Below are 9,096 nucleotides of genomic sequence, written 5' to 3' on the forward strand. Positions count from 1 at the left end.
AAGGCTCACAAAGCCTCCATGATAACACTGGTTTTTCTAGCTTTTGGAGAGTAAGACATTGGACCTAGTATATCCATCTGAGAAAAGGGTCTAGTTAGTCTCATCTCTACATATTGTTATATGTTATTCGTGTTTGAAAAGCACACCAACACCTTCATGTGTACAGCACGAGGGAAGGAGATGCTGCAAGAGGCAAGAGAAGCAAGGAGCTGAAACAAAAGTCCTAAACTTTGAGAATTTTCCAGTCTGGAGCAGGATCTCGTGATTCTCATCCCTTTCATTTGTTACCCCATTTTTTGTTATTTGCAGCCTCCTAACCAATGAAAATATGAAGAAATTCTTTCCAAAGCTTTAATTAAAAACTTCTACTCTCTAGTCACTTAGGCTGTCATTTCATTCATATTAACTGTAATTTTGAGGTAAAACAAAACACAGAATTTTTCCTCATATTGGGAAGCTTAATAAACCAGGTAATGATGGAAATATTCTGTCTCCTGTTTTAAATAAATTGTTAAGGAACAATGTTATCCTGAAACCTGAACACTCACATTAAAAGGGAGAGCAAATTTCATTACGTGATCCATCTATTTATTTTAATCTGCTCATTCTTTGAAAAAATGAATGAGAATTTAAACACACACAGCAGTTTTACAAGGAGCAACTTTTTTTCTAATTATGTATTCTTTACTTATTAATCAGTGCTACAATTTCCTGTGACATTTAACACAGACACAAGTTATTTTCATTCCAAAAGTTAGCAGTTCACTGTATCGCTATACACATGGCAGAAGCATTGCAAATGTAAATAAATGTAGGCGTCTGGGTTTTAACCACTGCTCTCAGAGAAACGTCTTTTTTAATGTGGTATAATTTGCAATCACACTGAATGTCATCACAGCTTTTGAGAGTGGGCAAGTCTTCATGCAAACTTAATTTTTCACAGAAAAAAATCCTGGCATTTGTACAAAAATAATGAAGCCCATAAAAGAGGAAAGAGAGGAAGATAGCTAATAATCCTATTTATGTTCTTATGCACTACATTTCATTTACTAGAAATAGCATGACTAAATTCTAATAAATAAATATACTAATTGGTCATTGGAAATGCAAATTTCCACAACAATCTTTAATGCAGTATAATAAAACCCATTACAAGCACCAGCTTTGTAGATGCTTTGATTGTAAATAAGAGATTAGTTTTAAATTCAGATGTGCTGAACAGGTTGGCATAATTTCAGGTAGCAGTGGATTTAGGCTGCTTGCCAATCTGTGGGAAGAGCAGATATATTAATACCTGCACTGTTTCTACTCTCATATATTCAGTCTGAGTATTTGCTATTTGCTACATTAAATTATATTGGGTGGCAGACATAAATATGGTTTTCGTCTTCCAGTTTCTTGCAGATCACTTTTCTTAGTTTTAGTAGATTCCATGGGGCCATATTGTCTCAGAGCTTGTTTCACTTTTCCATCATGTCCAAATAGCCTATCTTGATGACCACAGGATAAGACACCTTCTCTCTGAAAATGAAAAACTAATGTGTCATTTCCCTTGCAGCTGGGATATTGCAAACATGTGCCTTCACCATCCTTCATTTTCTCTTTCTGTGGCATTGTCCATCCCAATTCCTATTAAATCAACGAGCAAATTTCTCCTTTGCAAATCTGCCAATGGTCTCAACTATCCTAGCTCCATGCCAGTTTACATTGGCCCAAGGTCTGTTCCTTGCCTGACGCGACTTAAATTACCACTGAGAAAGGATATATGTGTGACATCACTTGAGCAGACAAAGATCTTGGTCCTACACCATGCAAGTCAGTAAAAGTTTTGGCCCCAGTGCCAGTGGGAGAAAATCAAACACTTAATTTCGCATAGGGTCACAACGATGGGATTTAGGCTAATATTCCTCACCAAGCTTTACCGGTTTTAAGACTTTTATCCTTCTAGGCTGTATTTCTGTGGGTCCAAACTTTTACCCAAGCCTCCCTGGGAGAAGAGTATCTTACAGAGCTGTTAACAAAACGTATCCTATTAGCCTGAACAGTGCTGCCCTGCTGACAGTTTATCAGGTGGTCCTAGAGCCCTTTGAGCTTTCCCAGCCTCAGCCACCTGTCTTCCTCAGACGAAGAATTCAGCTGACACTTTGGTAAATATAATTGGTGAGTTTTGCAAGCCACATCTTTCAGACTTTTTAAAGAAGGTGACAGCCTAAGCTCTAAATCACAATTGTATCTGTTTTATTTGTCTATATCTCAGCATTAAAAAAAAAAAAAAAATTGCAGCTGACTCGAAAGCACTAGGCTGTGTGCAGCTAATCAATGTGACCACGTGTTGCTAGTACTGGTTTCCTCTCCAATCCCCTCACCTTAATTATTGTCTCACATACCCACCTGTCGCATCCCACCTTAAATTAATTGTAAATTCTTTGGTACTGGGAGTGTTTCCAGTTCTGCTTTAGCACACCCCCAAGCACAGCAGCCTGAGCAGGACCTGAGGGACTTTAGTAATAGGAATAATTAGTACTGAAATTGGGATGCTTTGGCCTGAAGGGGAAAAGCCACAACAGGGAAATTGATTGAGGTGTCTAAAATGATGTCTGTTTTCCGAAAAAAAAGGCCTGAGTGGCATCTCTGAGTGATGATATAACAGAGTGACAGAACTTTTTAATATGCCAGGTAAGCACAGTACCTGAGGTAAGCAACTTAGACGTGTGGTGTAAAGGTTTTGGGGCAAGCCACCCCTTCTTGTCCTCAGGAGCAGACAGCTGCCTTCTTTATCTTGAATTTTCCCTCACATTCCTTGATGACATATATGTTTCCTCAGGAATTTTCATGGTCAAGTCCCAGCAAAAGTCTGGGCACCTTGAGAAAATCCCAGTTTGGGCAACCAGTATTTTTCTTCTCTCTACTTTGAAAGGACAGGAGACCTTCCACAGCACCCTAGATTGTGTAAGAAACACCCTCTTAGCAACATGTTGAGACTATCCAGGTTGTTTTTTCATAGGAAGGAATGGCAAGTTTTAACTGGCTTGGAGTAAACTTTGGTACCGATGGGATCCAAAGGACAGGCTCCATTTTTACAGACCTTGGACAATTGTGTTTGATGCTTTTATCATTACCCATTGCAGACTGATCAAAACTCCTGCATTTTTTATAAACTGAATACTGTGTGAAGTGGTCGTATAGTTTGGTTAATCATCTAGATCTCCCTGCGGGACATTTTTCATTCTGCAGCATTGTCTTTAGCAATCCAAAGATCTTTATACAAATTTATCAATTATTTATGAAAAGAGTACTTAACTGTAGTATGACAGATCCAGAGACCAAAATTCATCAGTCATGAAAGTAAGCCAAGCTGCACATACTTCAGTGAAGATCTGCCTCCTTACTCTACTGCTGCATTTGACTGCCAGCCTTAAATATGCTGAACTGTTATTAATAAATTATCTTAATGATCATTTTGAGCTAAAACAATAATTTGCAAATTTCCTGAATACACGCATACACAAAATTGCCACAAGGTTTTACATTTTGATGTTTTATTTTTCATATCCTGTTGAATGCCCTACATAAATTATTCATTTCTAGCCTTGCTGTGTCCCTTTTTCTTAGTTATGACTTGCTGATGCCAAAGAATAAAATGTGATTCAGCCCTCCAGCACATGAAGAGGGCCCACTGGGGCTGGCTTTAGTCCACTCCCTGTCATTGAAACCTGCTGGGTTTGCGCAAGTAATTTAGCTTTGGGGCTAAAACAGCTAGACTAGGTATTTCCAAGGTAGTACCATATTAATGATCATAAAACACACTTCCCGACTCTGTCCCAGGAGACTTTTTCAAAGTTGTTTTATGAGAGACTGGGGAGATCTATTAATGAGTGAAGTAATTGTTACCTGTGGGCACAGTTTTAGAACGACTTCATGCTTCAGATTCCAAAAGCAAAAATGTCTTTGTTACAACCATGTTGTGTGCAGCAAACAAAAGGGATGCTCACAGAATCAGAGATATGGATGTTAGGCTGCACAATATGTGTTTTTTTTACATTCAGAAAAAAATCATTTGGATAAACAGAAGATCTGGTATCATAAGCTCTTGTAACCAAAAAAAAAAAAAATCCAGACAATAAGTGGAGTAATTTTCCATAAAATGAGCATGATGAAATCTACAACATGTTGTTTACAAGAATACACAAAATTAAACTACATTTCCTGTTTAATTTGCAGTATTAAACAAAGGCACAATATCAGATCCTGATACCACTGTGCGAATTCAGGAAGTGCTGAATTACACTTTTGTTTTATTTCCAATATTTAGTTCTTAATGTAATCTTGTGTGCCTATCTGGTATATTTATATAGTTACATCTGTACTCTTGAGATTATATTATATAATTATAGTATAATCTATTTCAATGTAGCCTTTTTGCACAAGGCCAGCAGCATACAAGAGACTCGAAAACTCAAATGGCCGCACAGCCATCTTGTGTGATGATCGTTTCAGTTCTTTGGGATTCCTTAAAGAGTTCAGTAATGCCCCTGCTCCATCACTGAGCAGACTAGAGGACAGGGAGGGGTATCAGGGCCGTGGATAGCGTGGCTGGTACTATTTGTGTTCTCTATTTTCCGGTCCTTAGGGGGCAAATAGAACTTCAAGGTGGTCTTGAAGTTGCTGTCACTCCAGGAGCCAGGTGATGCCCTGAATGTACTGAAACCGTGAAGCACGGAGGTAGCTCAGAGGTTTGTGAGCCAGGATCTGGTCCCCAAAATCACATAAAGAGAGGAAAAAAATTGATTGACAAGAATTCTGGATTTTCTTTTTAGCTTCTCTCTGTGTTTAGGGGGCTTTACTGAAATGATGTGACAATCATGAAACGATGTCAGATAAGCATATATATGCACATGGATGCGAAAACTTTCTTTCCAGATTCCTCCATTGCGAGTGTGAAAATGAGATATCTTTTATTGTCTGTGAGAGGTGGCATCACCACCCCACCCAAACTTCTCCACAGTCCCTCAGAGATCCGTGGTCTCATTTTCTCCTTCACTGCACTCACTCCTTTCCCCACAGTTCAGTTGAACTGCTCGCTCTCCAACAACTACTCATTCCTGAAGGACCTCAATGCCAAGCACCCCAACTGCCTATGATCTTTTGCTCAAAATCAGTCTGTTCCTTTGTGTCATTTCTTACCCTATGTCACTGGCACTGCACTATAATGCCTGAAAGCTCTGGAGATCAGCAGCTGTGCAGCACTATGTAGGTGGGAACAGACTTGACATCTGTAGGAAACGTACTGTCTTCTCTACAAGCATGTATTGTTTGTGTCCCCAGATCGTGAGCAGCCACCATTTTACAACTTTTTTTTTCATGCCATTATGGGCCAACACAACAGTTAAACATGAGCAATATGGCCAAGGCACTGGAAAGACAGCAAAAGAGAAGGTTCAGAGAGTGAATTCTTTCAAAGATATAACAAATGTTATGTTTTCTCCTCTGCCCCCACTTCCCCAAGTCCCCCAACAGCTACGAGATGATGAAGGAAGGGGAAGGAAGAACCTGGCTTCATATAGCCCACCATTGTGCCCCTCAGGAGGAGCTTTTAGAGGTCTCTGTTGTCCTCCCTTCGAGGAGAAACTCAGGTATCTGCTTCTTTAGCAAGCAGAGGTGCTTGCATGGGGGGGCAGGCAGACTCGAGCACACTGAGTGGGGAAATGGGTATTTGCACAGCAGAAAAACATTTTTTTGCAAATAATTTTCTCTATTCCCTTTTGGTTTCACTTCAGCTGCTTGTGGGTCTGTAATTGTCCCTCCTCAAGAGCCAGTTTTACCTTCTGGTGGTTTGAACAGTTTAATCGTCATTCGAAAGCCATTACAATGGGTTTCATCACCTTCAGGCACACATGGCCATGACAATCCTCCTGGGGTATCCAGTGGGCAGAACACAAGGAGATGAGTCAGGAAGAAAAAGCTCTTATTTCAGACTAAATGCCTTCAGAAGTTAGTGACAATGATCTAAAAAGGTTTAAAAAATAACTGCAAGTGTCACGGCTTAAGGTTCATTATAGAATACATGTAAAGGGCTGAAGAGCTCTGCGTACCTGCTTGCAAGTACTCAATGGTTACAGTAGTCAAGACAGGCAAGGAGGTCATTTAAAGTGTAGCTTAATGCAATCAAAAAGAAAAAAGTTTTCTATTCACAAGGGGAAGATGACTAAAATAACACCCAGAAAACTGGTATAATGGACCTCAGAATGTCACCCAATGCAGCAAGAAAGGTAATTACCAGATTCATGTCATATAGGAAACAAATGGTCTAAATTTTGCTTTTTGATGGATCTCAACTCCTCTGTGAGATTCTACCCCAACAGTTGCATTTTGCTGCTTCTTGGATTTCTGATGAGTTAATGTAAGACAAGGTCAGGGCTGGCTTATGGCCAGGCATGCGACAAACATAAAAGATTTTCTCAGTGTTCTTGAATACAAAATACATTCTCTGTAAATGCGTCCTTGGTGTAAAGCCACTGAAATCAGGTATTGTGCAGTAAATCAGTTTGATTTTACAAGCTACAGTTGTGCAATTGATATTAAACTGACCTAAACTGGATCTCATCTAACTAGCTATTTCACTTTCTAGATTTTCTTTCCTCAAAACAGTATTTCTTACTTTTTTTGTGGAGTTTGCATTTTATACCAAAAAAGAATCATGTAAAGATATACCCCAGGCCCAGCTGGGTCCCATATATCTGTTTACTGAAAACGAGAAATTATGCAAGCCTTGATAAAACTGCTCCTGTGGTTGTGTTTTGGAGTCTTCAGAAATGCAGAACACAGTGAGCACTTGGACAAAGCTTGTAATCCTTTTAAAGGAGAACCACACCTATGCTATGAGAAAATTTTTAAAGCATTTTCGTTCCTAAAGTCATAGATTATCACTTACGTGCTTTTGTAAACCTTATTAAAGATTCAGCTGCAGCTTGAGTACCTAAATAGGATAAAAATATAACGTTGCTTCTTCCATCTTTTTATTTTTATTCTATATTCCTTGTTTTGGGTTTATATGGCAACCGCTTGTCTCAAATAGGAATGAAACTTTTTTTGTTTTCTGCTGAAAGGTATGAATCCCTGAATGGCAATCTAGCATGTACACTTCAGGAAAACACTGCATGACTTTTCATGAGATTTACATTAACCTTTCATTAAAAATGAGCGTGATTTGGATCCTACTGCATAAGAGCAGAAGAAAGTCAATGGTAGTCTCCAGAAACTGGAGCCTTTTTTATCTAACTGGAGAGACTGAGAATTGCATTATTATTTGAAATTTTCTCCCTCCTTTTCATATGTTAAGAATACTAAGGTAGCTGTTGGGAGTAACAGAAAAAAGCTGGGGATCTGTATCAGTTTGGGGAGGTGGAGTCATAGGGAGTGAGCTGGTCAGGGGCCCTCTCTGCTCACATCTAATAAAATATCCGAGATTCTAGTGGGAGAAGGGTTACGTTTTAGGGCTGATCCAGTTGAACCAGTTTGCCCATTAGCCAGGAGTATGGGGCTAGAAGATGCGTTCTTGCCTGTTGGATTCTACAATATTCCCATGCAGAAATCCAGAGTAAATAGGGATATTGGTCCCTGCTGGCCTTAAAATCTATGAACGTATGTCCAATATAGCCACTTCCAAATGAAGATCATCTACCATGTAATTTTCAGAGAGACTGGAGCCATGGCAAGGGTGGGACAAGAATAGCATCAAATAAAGGCAAATATTCCTGAAATCTGCATGCTATTATTTCTGCCCAGAAAAAGGGTCTGCAGGTCCAGGATGGTGGTAGTGGGAAAGAACATCTGGCGGCTGGAAGGTAACCAGAAATAAGGAACATATGGAAAAGGGGCTGTGGAGAGGCGGGGATGGGGTTGTTTCCAATACCCTGTGTCATAATGCCTAACCCCAGATTTAGTAGGGGCCACTGCGCGGGTTTGTGTGGTGTTTGCCAGTGCTTTGTGTAGCATTATTGTTGCTTTGTTTTGTTTCTAAGGAGAATTACAATCTGTTACTATATTAAATACGGGTTTTGTACGTGTGTAGAGATGCGTGTGTTTCTCTTCTGCTTTGAGGCATGGTTTTCAGCTTCAGAAATAATTTTCAGATTCAGAAAGGGTGGAAGAGCCAAGGAAATGTGAATTGTTTGTCTACATTATCTGGGAACTACACGACTTGCTGTTTCCTAGGGAAAGCTCTGTAATTTGATTGCAGATCTATATTTAAATGTGGGAGAGAGTCTAAAGGGGACCTGACACCTCCACTGTAAAAACTCAGATAATACAGACTTCAGGAGTTTAGAGTTCAAGGCATTTACATATTGATGTTTTCCAGCACTGGTGCAAGCAATCTATCAGCACAGGATTTGCTACCAAACGACTGTTTGGTTTGGGTTGGGGGTTTTTCAACTCTCCTTTAAGTGCGAATTCCTAGATATCTGAATTTACAAAGGCAGGTCCACTGGATTTCCATTTGCATATTTTTGGCAGCAGTCCACCTCATTAATGCAGGAGAGAATCAGCCAATATTATAAGAAAAACACATATGACACTCAAGGGAATTAGAAATATATTGTTAATTTGACAGAGTGTTAATAGGCCCCCTAATGTCACCAGTTTTTCCTAGCAGTTGTCTGCAATGTTTATTTCTTGTTGGACCAACAAAATCCTGCTTCATATTATAGACATGAGCTCCATGGTGATGGTGGCTCTTTAAGAGAGATGTGTTCTCCAGCAGGTTTTCAGCATTTAGCACCCCTCTTCATTTTAATCAAAGAAAAGTCTCTAAGTCAAAGGAGGGAGGAAATCAAACTCTAACTTAAATCTCTCATGTAAAAGTAGATATTATTTTTGAACGATGCCTCCTGAGAAACTTTTCATTGACCTCTAAAGCAGAAAGGCTGCAATGGAGCTGTTATCAGGTTTAACTTTTGTGACCCACAGCTGAAATCATTGTAGACTAGTGGCTAGAGGGAGATTAAATTCAGAATGTCCTGTAAGCTGAAAGAAATATGAATCTAAGCAACGCTCTTTAAGAAGCATTAAAGACTGTGTATAGAAACTTAAAATTCC

General features: G+C 39.4%; 1 protein-coding gene across 1 annotated transcript in view; it reads left to right on the top strand.

Moving 5' to 3' along the window:
* RAB11FIP2 (RAB11 family interacting protein 2) overlaps window positions 1-8,885 on the top strand; it is a 225,822-nt gene extending 216,937 nt beyond the window's left edge. The window contains exon 7 of the mRNA XM_075504467.1: window positions 8,866-8,885. The gene's annotated coding sequence lies outside the window, so the exon portion shown is untranslated. The remainder of the gene's footprint in view (window positions 1-8,865) is intronic.
* Window positions 8,886-9,096: the final 211 nt, after the last annotated feature.

This window comes from Mycteria americana, chromosome 6, assembly GCF_035582795.1.
Source record: "Mycteria americana isolate JAX WOST 10 ecotype Jacksonville Zoo and Gardens chromosome 6, USCA_MyAme_1.0, whole genome shotgun sequence".
NCBI classification, from domain to species: domain Eukaryota; kingdom Metazoa; phylum Chordata; class Aves; order Ciconiiformes; family Ciconiidae; genus Mycteria; species Mycteria americana.